The 14214-nt window shown below is 36.1% G+C and overlaps 1 protein-coding gene across 2 annotated transcripts in view; it reads right to left on the bottom strand.

Annotated features, from left to right (window-relative positions):
- cers4a (ceramide synthase 4a) overlaps positions 1-13778 on the bottom strand; it is a 57753-nt gene extending 43975 nt beyond the window's left edge. Inside the window, exons 1-3 of one of the 2 annotated variants that reach the window (XR_015521054.1) lie at positions 13591-13778; positions 9820-9893; positions 8775-9127 (exon numbers count right to left, since the gene is read on the bottom strand). The gene's annotated coding sequence lies outside the window, so the exon portion shown is untranslated. Of the gene's footprint in view, positions 1-8774; positions 9128-9819; positions 9894-13590 lie in introns of those variants that run through there. The other variant, XM_087302341.1, reaches the window with a different exon arrangement.
- Positions 13779-14214: the final 436 nt, after the last annotated feature.

Below are 14214 nucleotides of genomic sequence, written 5' to 3'. Positions count from 1 at the left end.
GCCAACTCCACACAGAAACGCCAACTGAGCCGAGACTCGAACCAGCGACCCAGAACCTTCTTGCTGTGAGGCGACAGCACTACCTACTGCGCCACTGCCTCGCCCAAAATTCCGATGTTTAAATTCAAATTTGAAATTTGAAATATAGAAGAAAAAAATATGTGCATAGTTCGAGACATTTTTGAAATACTTCAAATGGTGATCTGAAATTTACAGTATTATTGTAATTTTCATCTGACAATTGCAAGAGACAGTTCGCTCAAAAATAAACATTTTGTCATCAGTTATTCAGCCTTCACTTGATTTCCTCTGTTAAACACAAAAGAAGATCATTTGAAGAATGTTGAAAACTGGTAGCCATTGACCTACACACTATTTGTTTTCCTACTATGGGAGTCAATGGCAACCAGTTTGTAACAGTCTTCCAACATTCAATAACTCATAAAGGTCTGGAATCACTTAAGCGAGAATAAAAAGTGAATAAACTTTCATTTTTAGGTGAACTATGCCTTTAAATCTGAAATATTCCAGACAATTGACTGGTAATGTCCCAGTAAACAACACTCATGACCTGTCAAATTGATTAGGAGTTGATGAACCCTAATATGATACTAGCAAAAGTAATGAATATAATGAAATATTATGAATATAAGAAAAGTATGAGCATAGTTACAGACAATTTGGAAATAATTCAACATTTAAAAACTCATAAAGGTCCACCTGAGCGAGAGTAAATAGTGAATAAACTTTCATTTTTGGGTGAGCTGTGCCTTTAAATCAGAAACACTCCAGATGTTTGACTGGTAATGTCCCAGTAAAATGACCCTAAAATGACCCCAGCATATAAATATGAATACAATGAAATATTATGAATCCAAGAAAAATATGAGCATAGTTTGAGATAATTTTGAAATGCTTCAAATGGTTATCTGAAATTGACAGTATTGAATAATTGCGTGGATTGGTCACATCTTTTGGAAAATTTAAAGATATAATTCACCTAAAAATAAAAAATTGTCATCAATTAAGTAGCCTTCACTTGATCTTAATCCAATTTGAAGCCCAACTAAACAAAAAGTTCAAGAATGTTGAAAACCGGTAGCCATTTACTTCCGCAGTATTTGTTTTCCTACTATTGAAGTCAATGGTAAACAACATTTCAAAATTTCCAAATATCAGCAAATTTCCAACACCCTTCATAACTGTGTTCAACAGAAAATAAAACTCATAAAAGTCTAAAACCAAATGAGGGAAAATAAATGGCGAGTAAGTTTTCATTTTTGGGTGAATGCTTCAAATTTGAATTATTATTTACAGTATTGCTGTATTTCTCATCGAATAATTGCATGGATTGGTCAACTCTTTCAGAAACTTTAAATGGATAGTTCACCCAAAAACAAAAATGTTGTCATCAATTATGCAGCCTTCACTTGATCTAAACCCATCTGAGTTTCTTTTTACAGTTGAACACAAAAGCAAATATTTTGAAGAATGTTCAAAGCTGGTAGCCATTGACCTCCACAGTATTTGTTTTCCAACTATGAAACTCAATGGAAACAGTTCAATTCAAACAGTTCAAACATTCAATAACTCATAAAGGTCTGGAACCACTTGAGCAAAACTAAATGGTGAATAAACTTAAATTTTTAGGTGAACGATCGGAATTATTCCAGATGTTTGACTGGTAATGTCACAGTAAACAACACTAATTACCTGTCACACTAAATGTACAGTAAAGTCAAAAGTACTAGCCCCCCCCTGTATAAACAATAATTTTAATAACTGATTTCTTTTATCTTTGTCATGATGTCAGCACATAATATTGGACTAGATACTGTTCAAGACACTCCAGTCCAGCTTAAAGTGACATTTAAAGGCTTAACTAGGTTAATTAGGCAGGATAGGGTGATTAGGCAAGTCATTGTATAACAGTGGTTTGTTCTGTAGACAAATACAAAACAAATATTGCTTAAGGGGGCTAATAATTTTGTCCTTAAAATGGTGTTTTAAAAATGCTTTTATTCTAGCCAAAATAAAACAAATACGACTTTCTCCAGAAGAAAAAATACTATAGGAAATACTGTGAAAATTCCTGAATCTGTTCAACATCATTTGGGAAATATTTAAAAAAGAAAACAATTACAGGAGGGCGAATCATTTAAACTGTATCTAAGGGATACATTGAAAGGTGATGAACCCCAAAATGATCCCAGCAGGGAGCATCTATAGTAACAGCTGTTCAGCTTCACCATAGCAGATTCACCCCCATCCTGCAAAAAAAAAATAAAAAAAATACCCAAACCTCCACTTCAAAGCAGCCGGCTGGGAATCTCACTGAGGTGCCGCTGCTCTGACGGGATCGCGCTTGCTAATGCTAAGCAAACAGACGCTTGACTTTGTCTTTGAGCCGTGTCCACCCTGGAGGCCTGTGGGTAGAAAGGTCATGAAGGCAACCGCTTTAATATCGGGATTTCTGAATGAAAAAGCTAATGGAGACTTTTATCACTTTAGCAGTTTGTTATCACTTCTTACACTGTAAAAAAAAAATTCGTAATTTTAGGTTTATTTCCGGCAGCTGGAGTGCCGAAAAAAAAAAGTTAAATAATGGCCGTTAAATTACAGAAATTTACCATAAAATAACAGATATTAAATAACAGAAACTTCCTTAAATTTAAATTTCTGTTATTTAATATCCTTTATTTTACGGTAAATTTCTGTCATTTAATATGTTATTTGATGGTAATTTTCTGTCATTTAATATCCAATATTTTACGGTAAATTACTGTCATTTGATATTTTATTTTTCTGTAAAATTCTGTTATTTAATATCTGTTATTTTACTGTAAATATCTGTCATTTAATAATTGTTATTTTACGGTAAATTTCTGTCATTTAATATCTGCTATTTTACTGTAAATTTCTGTCATTTAATATCCAATATTTTACAGTAAATTACTGTCATTTGATATCTTTTTTACTGTAAATTTCTGTTAATATTTGTTATTTTACTGTAAATTTATTTAATTCAATATCCTTCATTTTACTGTACATTTCTATCATTTAATATCCATTATTTTACAGTAAATTACTGTCATTTGGTATCTGTTTTTTCTTACTGTAAATTTATGTTATTTAATATCCTTCATTTTAATGTCAATTTCTGTCATTTAATATCTGTTTTTTTACGGTAAATTTCTGACATTTAATATCTGTTATTTTACTGTAAATTTCTGTCTTTTAATATCTGTTATTTTACTGTAAATTTCTGTAATTCAATATCTGGTATTTTTCAGTTTTTACCCCAGCTGCCGTAAATAAACTGTAAAATTACAGATTTTTTATTTTATTTAATTTTTTTTACAATGTAGATGTTCCAATATTAAACTTAAGAAAAGCTAATTAACAATGCTTAGTAATCTTTAGAGTCCAGTACATTATTTTTTAAGCTTTAAATGTGAAATTTGATGTAAACATTTACTCTGGGATGATGATTCACAGAATGCCATTATAATCTTTTATCAAATCCTAGGCTCACTACTGTGGAAAAAAAGAATGACAAAAAGTCAAGACAATAAATGTTTTTATATTGCTTTAACTTGTTTTAAAAAGTTATTCAGGTTTAATTTAATATTTTAAGACGGATGTGCAGTATTCTCTTGCCTCCAGTGCCTAGACTGCAGTTCTGCACAAGAAGTTTGGCCAGAGGAGAAATGGTCGTGCTCAACTGAGCCTGGTTTCTCTCAAGGTTTTTTCCCTTCATTTTCATCAATCGGTGAAGTTTGTTCCTTGCCACTATTGCCACTGGCTTGCTTGGTTTGGGACTTGTAGAGCTTTACATCGATGGATTTGCTCTTCAGTGTTTCGACTTTCAGCAGTGAAAATTAAACCACACTGAACTGAACTAAACTTTAACTCTGAAAACTGAGCTGACAGTTTCAATTTACTATGATCTTCTATGTTAGGCTGCTTTGGCACCATCTGCACTGTAAAAGCGCTACAGAAATAAAAATAAATTGAATTGAATATTTTGATTGATGTAAATTGAGATGACTAGAAAAGTTAATTTGATTCAACTAAAAAAGTTAAGTCAGCAATACATTTCTTTACAGTGTATGGTTCAACTTCACATAAAAGTTCTAGTAAATGTAAACCGTGTCAGTCCAGTTTGCAGAGTTGTAGTTCAGTTCAGTGTGCCTTAATTTTCACTGCTGATAGTCCAAACACTGAAGAGTAAATCGATCGATGCGCAGCTCCACAAGTTTAAGGACAAATTCAACATTGACACAATCAACTGACTTATTTAGCTGTTTTATTGTGAAATAAAGCACTTAATTTGGTCCCACTTTATATTAAGTGGACTTAACTACATACTTAAATTCGTACAATTTAGTACGATTTGTTCATCACCCAACGGTTGGGGATAGGGATGGGGTTGGGTGCCACGCCTCCTTTTTAAAATCGTACATTTTTGTACAACTGAACTCGTACGAACTAGCCACTAAACTGACAAAACATAAAATACTTGCATTTCCTTGTGAGATCAGGCTAGAATAACTGCAAAAAGGTCTTTTTGAGATAAAAGGACCACCCCTTATTCGAGGCTGGCTACGGGCCTGTGTATCTATATCTAGATTACATCATCAGATTAAAAAAAAGAAGTACTTGTAATTAGTGTAAACGACTTTTTAAAATGCTTGTAATCAGATTTCCGTTATTATTTTATGGATTACATGATTACATACACCAAAAAAAAAAAGGCTTTTGCTGCTAGTTCAACATCTTTTTAAAATGAGTTGAAACAACACAATTCTTAATTTTCGAGGGACAACTTAAATGTTTTATGTTCGATCCACTTAAATTTGTCAAAAGGATTATGTTAACTAAATCGATTTGTGTTGGGACAACATGAAGGAGTTGAGTGGAATTGCATTTACACAATGACAAAAAATGATGTTTACTGTTAATAAACTAAAACAACTCAATTCTTTAGCTTTTTTTATGCCAACTTAATTGTTCTGTGTTCAATCCATTTAAATTTGTAAACACTAATAAATCAACTTAATTTCTTCATGCTGTCTCAACACAAATCGATTGAGTGGAACTCAAAAGTTTTTTACAGTGTATGTTTGTAAAATCAATATTTAATTTTGATGCGAAATTGCTGTGAATTTCATGTTTTTTAGTGCTGTTTGAAGTAAACATTCAGGTTTGGTTAAGTTTTATTCAGTGTTACTAGCAGCAAACGCTAACAGCGGGATATATTAGTATGAGTATTGTGAAGTTTGTCCATCTTAGTGCTTTAAAAAGCTGTCGAGGCTCTTGTTGCAGATAAAGAACGAGGACATTTTGTTTTATTTACTTTATCGTTAGCGCAAAAGCAATCTAAAAGTAATCCAAAAGTAATCTAAATCACAATACTTTATCATGTAATTCGTAATCAGTAATATAAGTAATCTATCCAGCTCTGGTTGTGGACATTTCCAAAAAACAACAACAACAAACCCCCCAAGTTGTATATTCAATCTATTTACACTCTTTATTTCCCAGTGACTGCATGCTTGAGCTTAATGCAGTACGTGTGTTTGCATGAGGGTGTGAGTGGGTTTGATGCGCTGGGTTTCCTGCATAGTTGTCAAAGCACAGGCAAACACAGCTGGCCATCTGATGGACTCCTAGCAAAAACTGACCCTCAACACAAAGGCGCCAAACGTGACCACACAAGCACGAGTCCTGAGGGAGGGGGGGCGGCTCTTGAGCACTTCATATATTGTTGTTCTTACATTAGCCCGAAGGCTTAGTCATTGGAAATCTATTGAAAGGGAGAGTTCACCCAAAAATTGATGTTTCTAGTGGTTCCAAAGCTTTATTGGTTTATTTTTTTAGTAGTTAAATGAAGATATTTGAAAGAATGTTGGAAACTGGTTGCTGTCGAAGGACGTTTTCGCCCCTTTAACTAAAAATAAAAGGGTTATTGTGACTTCATCACAGAAATGTGAGATGTAAACTTGAAATTGTGAGTTATAAAGTCAGAATTATGAGATATAAACTTACAAATTTAAGGTATAAAGTCAGAATTCTGGGCGAATCGGTGGCTCAGTGGGTAGCACTGTTGCCTCACAGCAAGAAGGTCACTGGTTCGAGTCCCGGCTGGGTTAGTTGGCATTTCTGTGTGGAGTTTGCATGTTTTCCTCGTGTTGGCGTGGGTTTCCTCCGGGTGCTCCGGTTTCCCCCACAGTCCAAACATGTGCTATATAGATGAATTGGATAACTAAGTAAACTCAGTTGGGCATAGTGTATGTGTGTGAATGAGTTTGTGTGGGGGTTTCCCAGTATTGGGTTACTGTTGAAAGGGCATCTGCTGTGTAAAACATATGCTGGATAGGTTGGCAGTTTATTCCGCTGATGAATAAAGAGACTAAGTCGAAGGAAAATTAATGAATAAATGTATGGAAACTGGTAGCTATGGAAGGATGTTTTCGCCACTGAATTAAAAATAAAAAAAGTTATTGGGGTTTGGAATTGCGCAATTAAAACACACAATTTTTCTCAGAATTGTTAGATGTAAACTCGAAACTGCAAGTTATAAAGACAGACTTGTGAGATATAAACTAACATTTATAAGATATAAAATTAGAGTTCTGAGAAATAGTTGCAATTCCGAATTATAAAGTGAGAATTGTGAGATTAATAAGCCATAATTTAAGAGTTCTGACTTTATATCTTAAAGTTTAGAGAAATAAAGTAAAAATTGCATGCTATAAACTGGTAATTTCAACTTGTAAATTCCTAATTCTGATGGCATGTTCACATCAGACACGAATAAATTGTCAATAGCGCGAGATTTACATGTTAAGTCATTGCAAAGATGCAAATAGACATCCTGCGACAGGATTTTCACGAATGAAGCGGCACGAATGATGCGATTTGTGCAAATAACGCGATTTGTGTGAATTAAGTGGTCGATGCTAGGATGCGAATAGACGTCCTGCGACACGATTCCCACAAACGAGGCGCCAAGAATGACACAATTTGTACAAATGACGTAATTTGTGTGAATGAAGCGGTCAATGCAAAGTCGCGAAAAATTCGTCCTGCGATGCCATTTCCAAGAATGAGGCCGCATGAATGACGGGATTTGTGCAAATGAATCAGTCAATGCAAAGACATAAATACACCTCCTGCGACGCCATTCCCACGAATTAGGTTCCGGTTGTTGGTGTCCGGGGGGAAATCCTCCAGCTGGCACCAGACAACAGCTCATCAAACTGGGCTCGGCTCAATCTGAAGCATCAGTTAAAGCCTCCATCATCCGGGTATATTTTCTGGAGGAGTTAAAGAACTCACAGAGCTGGGTGCACCTCACAGAGCAAGGATCTAGTGGACTCAGACATGGCGCCGAACGAATCTACGCTGTTTTTCAGCCTTCCTAAAGCACATAAAGCACAGCTACTCTCTCAATAAAATCCATGTTAGCCATTTAGCAACGAAGGTAGAGTCAAAAGCTCTGCCCATGACGTGAATCTGCATCTATTGTGAAATGAATTTGATGCAAGGATGAAGTGAGTAAACTCAAAATGTTCACACGTCTGTTTAAGTGTGAATATCGTGATTTATTTGCACAAGACGCATCTGATGTGAACACAATTGCACAATTGTGAATTATAAAGTTGGAATTCCGATTTTATAACTCAATTGCGACTTTATTTCTTAGAATTATTTATATCTCTTTGACTTCATAACTCGCAACATCAAGTATACATCCCACAATTCTGAGAAAAACTAGTCAGAACTGCACATTCGTTTCACACAATTCTGAAAAAAAAGGCTAAATTCTGAGATTAAAAGTCTCACAACATTTATTTATAATTTATTCAGTGGTTAAAATGGGCTTATTTATTGTAAAGTATGTCCACTTTAGCACTTTAAAAAGAAACTGTTGGGGCTCTTCTTGCAGATAAAGAATGAAGACTGTTTTTGTAATCACTTTATTGTTAGCGCAAAAGTAATCTAAAAGTAATCCAAAATTACAATACATTTGTCATGTAATCTGTAACTAATTACAATTTGTAAGTACTCTAAAGACTTTTTATCTCAGAATTCTGACCTTTATAACTTACAATTGCGACTTTATTTCTCAAAATTATTTATATCTCGCAATTCTGACTTTGTAACTCGCAACATCAAGTATACATCGCACAATTCTGCAAAAAAGAACAGAAATTATTCAGTGGTCAAAATGGGATTTATTATTGTGAAGTATGACCTTCTTAGCACTTTAATAAGAAACTGTTGGGGCTCTTCTTGCAGATAAAGAATTAAGACTTTTTTTGTAATCACTTTATTGTTAGCGCAAAAGTAATCCAGAAGTAATCCAAAATTACAATACAATTGTCATGTAATCTGTAACTGATTACAATATGTAAATAATCTAAAGACTTTTTATCTCAGAATTCTGACCTTTATAACTCACAATTGCAGTTTTATTTCTCAGAATTATATATCGCTTTATAACTCGCAACATCAAGTATACATCGCATATACATAGCATTATTCAGTGGTCAAAATGGGCTTAAGTGGCCACTTACATCCACAGTAGGATAAAACCAAATACTATGTAAGGTCAATAGCTTCTGACATACTTAAATATACCTTAATTTGTATCCAAAAGAGTAACAGATTTGAATCAAGTGAAGGTAGCCTACAGTTTTATTCTTAGGTGTCCGTACTGTACAATATTCCTTAAGCACTAAAATAGTAAACATACCAGCACTGACCTTTGGTTCTTGTGCATCGAGGCAGAAAACAGCTGCAGGAAGCGCTGCAGACCGTGGGTACAGGTAGGATGTGCTGGTTATCGAGCTGTCGAGCATCTGTTCTTCACGTCCGTAATGATATTCCAGGCTGTCCATCCATTTGTCCGGGCTACACCTGCTTTGCTTGACTTTCACACCCATAAAAGAGGCTGTTTGGTGCCGTTTTCACCAGAGGATTGGTGCTTTGCGCTGGAACTAGCCATTTAGGGCTGTTAAGCGTTATCTGTCAAGGGTGCTATTAGAAACTGTTGAGCTTCAGATTTATGCTGCTGTTTCTTGAAGTACTGGGAGGCTCTAGCTGAATCAAGCAGACCCTGATTTAAGACGGAATTAAGAAATAAAGACACACATATCAGAAAAAGTACATGAGAAATCAGAAATAATACATAAAACTCACAATTGTGGAAAAATAAAGTTGCAATTAGGAAAAAATGTTGGTGATACGTAAAGATATTAAGTCAACATTGCGATTACAAAATAATTTGTAACTACAAGAAATAAGAAATAGTTGCATATTTGGGATATTAAGTCATAATAGTGAGAAAAGTTAGGAACATATTGTTAAAATTAGAATACAAATCACAAATACAAAGAGATAAAAGTCACGATTGTGAAAAAAATATAGTTGTAATTAGGGGAAAACTTGATGGAGAGACAAAAAGTAAAACTTCGAAGATATTACAGTAAGTCAACATTGCAATTACAAAAGTCATAACTACAAGAAATAAGAAATTTGGGATGTTAAGTCATAAGGCTGAGAAAAGTTACATCTCTAAATCTGAAGATGAATATTTGGTTAAATTAGAAAATAAGTCACAACTACAAGAAATAAGTGTGCATGTTCTCCCCGTGTTTGCGTTGGTTTCTTCCGGGTGCTCCGGATTCACCCACAAGTTCAAAGACATGTGGGACAGGTGAATTGGGTAGGCTAAATTGTCCGTGGTCTATGTGTGTGAATGAGTGTGCATGGATGTTTCCAGGTGATGGGTTGCAGCTGGAAGGGCACCTGCTACGTAAAACATATGCTGGATGAGTTGGTGGTTCATTCCGCTGTGGCGACCCCAGATTAATAAATTAAGCCTAAAAGAAAATGAATGAATGAAGAAACTACAAGAAATAATCGTCATGATTGTGAAAGAATAGAGTTGCATTTATAATAGTAAGTAAAAAGATCTTGGATATGTCACGATTGTGAGATTAAACATTGAGGTTACAAAATAAGTTATAACTACAATTAATAAGATAAGAAAACGTTCCATATTTAAGATATCGAGGGAAAATGGTGGGAAGTTGCACTTCTGAATTGTAGATGATGATTTAGTCACAACTAAAAAGTTGCATATAAATAAAAGTAGCAGATGTGAAGAAATAAAGTTGCTATCATCATGTTGAGACTACATAAAAAAATTAAACTTTTATAGATAAAACTTTTAAAAATATATAAATTACACAATTTTATCCAATTGTGGAAAAAAAAAAGTTGCAATTAGGGGCAAGTCACGATGGTGAGACAGCAAAGTTTTAAAAAGTGAAAAAGATATTGAGTCACAGTTGTTAGATAAAATATTGCCATTACAAGACACATGAAAAGTTGCATATTTAAGATATCAAGTCATAATGGTGAGAAAAGTTGCACTTCTAAAACTACAGATGGACAAAAAGCTACAATAAAAAAATAACAGAGAAATAAAAGACACATTTGTGAAAAATAAAGTCGCAATTAACAATGTGAGACAAAAAATATAACTTTTCTTTTTACAAAAATTAAAACTATGAAGATATTGCATCACAATGGTGACAAAATTTTGCAATTACAAAATTACGATTTTTTTACGATAAATTAAAGTTGCGATTCTGGAAAACGATCCAATAAAATGTTCACAATAAAGTAGGTGCAACTATGAGAAATAGTGACAATTTCAAAAGAAGTCACAATTATGAAAATACAATTTTCATAAAAAAGTTACAATTGTTATACAAAGTAGGCAGCTGGAAGAAATAAATTCGCAATTGTGAGAAACCGTATTGCTTTTTTGGACACTCGAAGTGCTTTACTAATTTTTTAGGGGGAATCTCCTCATCCACCACCAGTGTGCAGCATCCACCTGGGTGACGCGACGGCCATATTGCGCCAGAACACACACTAGCTGATTGGTGGAGAGGAGATGGGGATGGTTAGGAGGCCATGATGGACAGAAGCCAGTGGGCAAATTTGGCCAGGATCTTAGGGTTAAACCCCACCTCTTTTTTTAAAGGACATCCTGGGATTTTTAATGACTACAGAGAGTCAGAACCTCGATTTAACTAAAAAGACAGTGCACACTGAGAAGTGTGACGTCATGCGAAGCGGCTTCCGGGTCCAAGCGCTCAATTTTGTATTGGGAGACTCATCAAATGGTAATTATAAACGTTTACAAAGCGCTGTAATACTTTCGAAAATCATGATTGCAATACAAATGTCCATGCCTAATATCCGATGGCCAGAAAGTGATTCATTTTTTTGGTATTTGTGATGCAGCAAGCCCAGAGATTGTTGTGTACACTATGACTTAATATAAAATTAACTTTATTGTGTGATATGAATTAGAAGTGATCATAAACAAATAATTTCTTAACTCAAATAAATGGCGGCTTGGACCCGGAAACAGTATTACATACATCACCAACACATCACCACTTAACAAGCAGATAGAGTCCTCTTCAATATACTGGAGTATTAGGACCGATACAGACTGCAGGTTAAGCGCCCCCCTGCTGGTCTCACTAACACCACTTTCAGCAGCAACCTAGCTTTCCCATGTGGTCTCCCTTCCAGGGGCCTCATGTATCAACGCTGCATACGCACAAAAACTTTGCGTACGCCAGATTTCACGCTCAGAATAGCTCACGTTTGGATTTACTAACAATGAACTGAACGTGGGAATGTGCGCAGGTTCACGGCAGGTTTCTGGCAGGCGTACGCACATTTTTTGTGCGTGTCTGTTTTATTTCCATTGGCGACTCCTAGAGGCAGTTGTGTTAAATTATTCTCTACAAAGTGTCTGATCCTTGCAATGGCAGCTGTATGAGAAGGGTTCATATAGTAGGTATGTAAGGTTTCCATACCATACAGTTGACCAGCTAAACATTAAAGCACAATTTGCAGCGGTCGCCTGTTTTCCCAATGTAATCTGAGCTATCTACTGCACGCACATTGCTATAAAGACACTATGTGAAGATAAATTTGCATGCGTGAATCAGAAACATTTCCATTCAATAAATGTGCAAATAAAATATGATGCACAAACTTATTGATGATTCCTACTTGTCTTTCTCGTGATAAATAGTGGGCAATATCTGATATGTAGCGGGGAAAAAAAAGAATAATGAACTCATCAGACGCTGGATTCGAGCCGAGTTTATGCTCGAACGTGTCAGTACGTGATCATATGCTTCTTATGAGGTGCGCCACTGAGACTGCGAAGGGTACTGCAACATTTTACAGATATAAACCACACTATTTCTTTTTTAAATGCACTCAGTGCGATGTTCAGACCCAACTGTGTTAACCGCATCAGCTAAACTCTCCCACTCTATTTTTTTTCTTTTGTTGTTAATTCCGCCGAACAAACTTGCAAATAACACCGCATTTCTCCGGTCTACCTCCGAAAGCAGCACCTCCATTTCACATTCTGTTCAAAGTTTCTCTTTTTGCTTGCTTTTGCCATTGCTTTTTCGTTGGGTTTTGACATTAGTATAGTCATTAGCATATTCATACGGGGGAGGAGGCAGGGAGGGGTTTTGTGCTCGTGCATGTTGCGCTCAGTTTCACGTTCATTCAGATGTACAAAAGAATATGCGTGAGATTCGGCGTACGCAGTGTTTCATACATCTGAATTTTTTTCTGCGTACGCACATTTACAGCTTTGTGCGTACGCAATGTTTTAGTAAGATTTCCACGCAAGTCTTCGTACATGAGGCCCCAGGTACGGACCAGGCTCAGCCCTGCTTAGCTTCAATGTGTGACCATGTGAGAGATGCAGAGAGCTAGCTGCTGGTGGTGTGATTAATTAAAAACTACTGGAATACAGTAGAAGAATCAAAAAGAGCATGATACAGAATTTGCCCAAAGGGGAAAAAAGAGAGGGGTCTTATTTTGTGGGAAGTACTAGGCTACTATTGAAAAATGAGGTTTTAAAGGGCCATGAAACCCCCTCGTTTCAGCAGGGTGTTTTCACACCTCTACTTTGGAAAAAGTCAGAAAAGTGGGCGTGTCCAGCTCTGTTTAGGGGGGAGTGTCGGAGGAACTAAAGTGGGATGGTGTGGGAGTGTCTATTTGGGCACGCATGAGTTTTAGAGTGAACACACACAGACACGCACAAACAAACACGGGAGAAAGTGATGGTGTTTACATGGACATCTGTAGTCAAATTATTTGCCAAATTATTAAATGGTGGACTTTAACTGCAGTTTGGCTCTTTCATTCAGGTATTCATTCATGTCCCATAAACGAGATATTAGATTCGAGGAACTGCTCTAAGCGTGTATTTTTCATGCTATGTTTGATACCGCACGGCGAATGAGAGAAAAAAAAAACTCAGCATTTCCCGGAAACTTAGATGCACACGACAGGTAGCGTCAAAAAAGCCGCGTGTGTTATTCCGGTAACAAAATGCGGCGAAAATCCTACACGAGGTTAAAGTTTGGTTGTGGTGCTAACATGTTTACACTCGGTGCAATAGTTAACTTAGTTTGATACGAACAAAGAATAAACAAAGAGCACTGGTCACTCACTTACCAAATCTGTAGAGACAGGACAATCACCAGCAACTAGAGCCGCGTCTTTGTTAAGAGGAGACTACAAGCGAATCCGGATCTCAGCGTTTGCAGATGAGAACAGCTCTCAGGTAAACAATAATCCTCCTTAGACACGTAAGTTATTGTTGTTAAGCGTCGCGTACACTGTTAATCCACACGTGACTCCAGCTGTGCTCTCACAGAGAGAAAATGAAAACAAAACTTAACTGCAGCAAACTATAAAAGCAACACTTCACGCTTGTTTTGCCAACACAACGTGGCGTCTCAGTCATCTAAACACTGTGACAGTAATAAATATTAATGAAGTTGTACAATAGAGCGCGCTGATTGGTTTGAACCAAGCCTTACTCATGCATTAATGCAGCACACTGTAAAGCCTGATTTATACTTCTGCGTCAGGTGACCGGCGTAACCCACGGCGCAGGCAACGCGCGTGGCTGTGCATTTATACTTCTGCGCGCTGTCTCTGCCGGTATGCATTAACACTTCCGAAACGCTAGTTGGCAGTGATGTGTAAATGTTCCTCTGTGTCGAGTTTCTTCGCTACTTTTTTGCATTTCCTGAACACTTCCGGGATGTACAAGTGGCTCAAACTCGCTCATTT

Source organism: Danio rerio, chromosome 22 (assembly GCF_052040795.2).
Source record: "Danio rerio strain M-AB ecotype USA chromosome 22, GRCz13ab, whole genome shotgun sequence".
Classification (NCBI taxonomy): Eukaryota; Metazoa; Chordata; class Actinopteri; order Cypriniformes; family Danionidae; genus Danio; species Danio rerio.
Note: the sequence above shows the minus strand (reverse complement) of the source record. Positions and strands in the feature narration are given on the sequence as shown.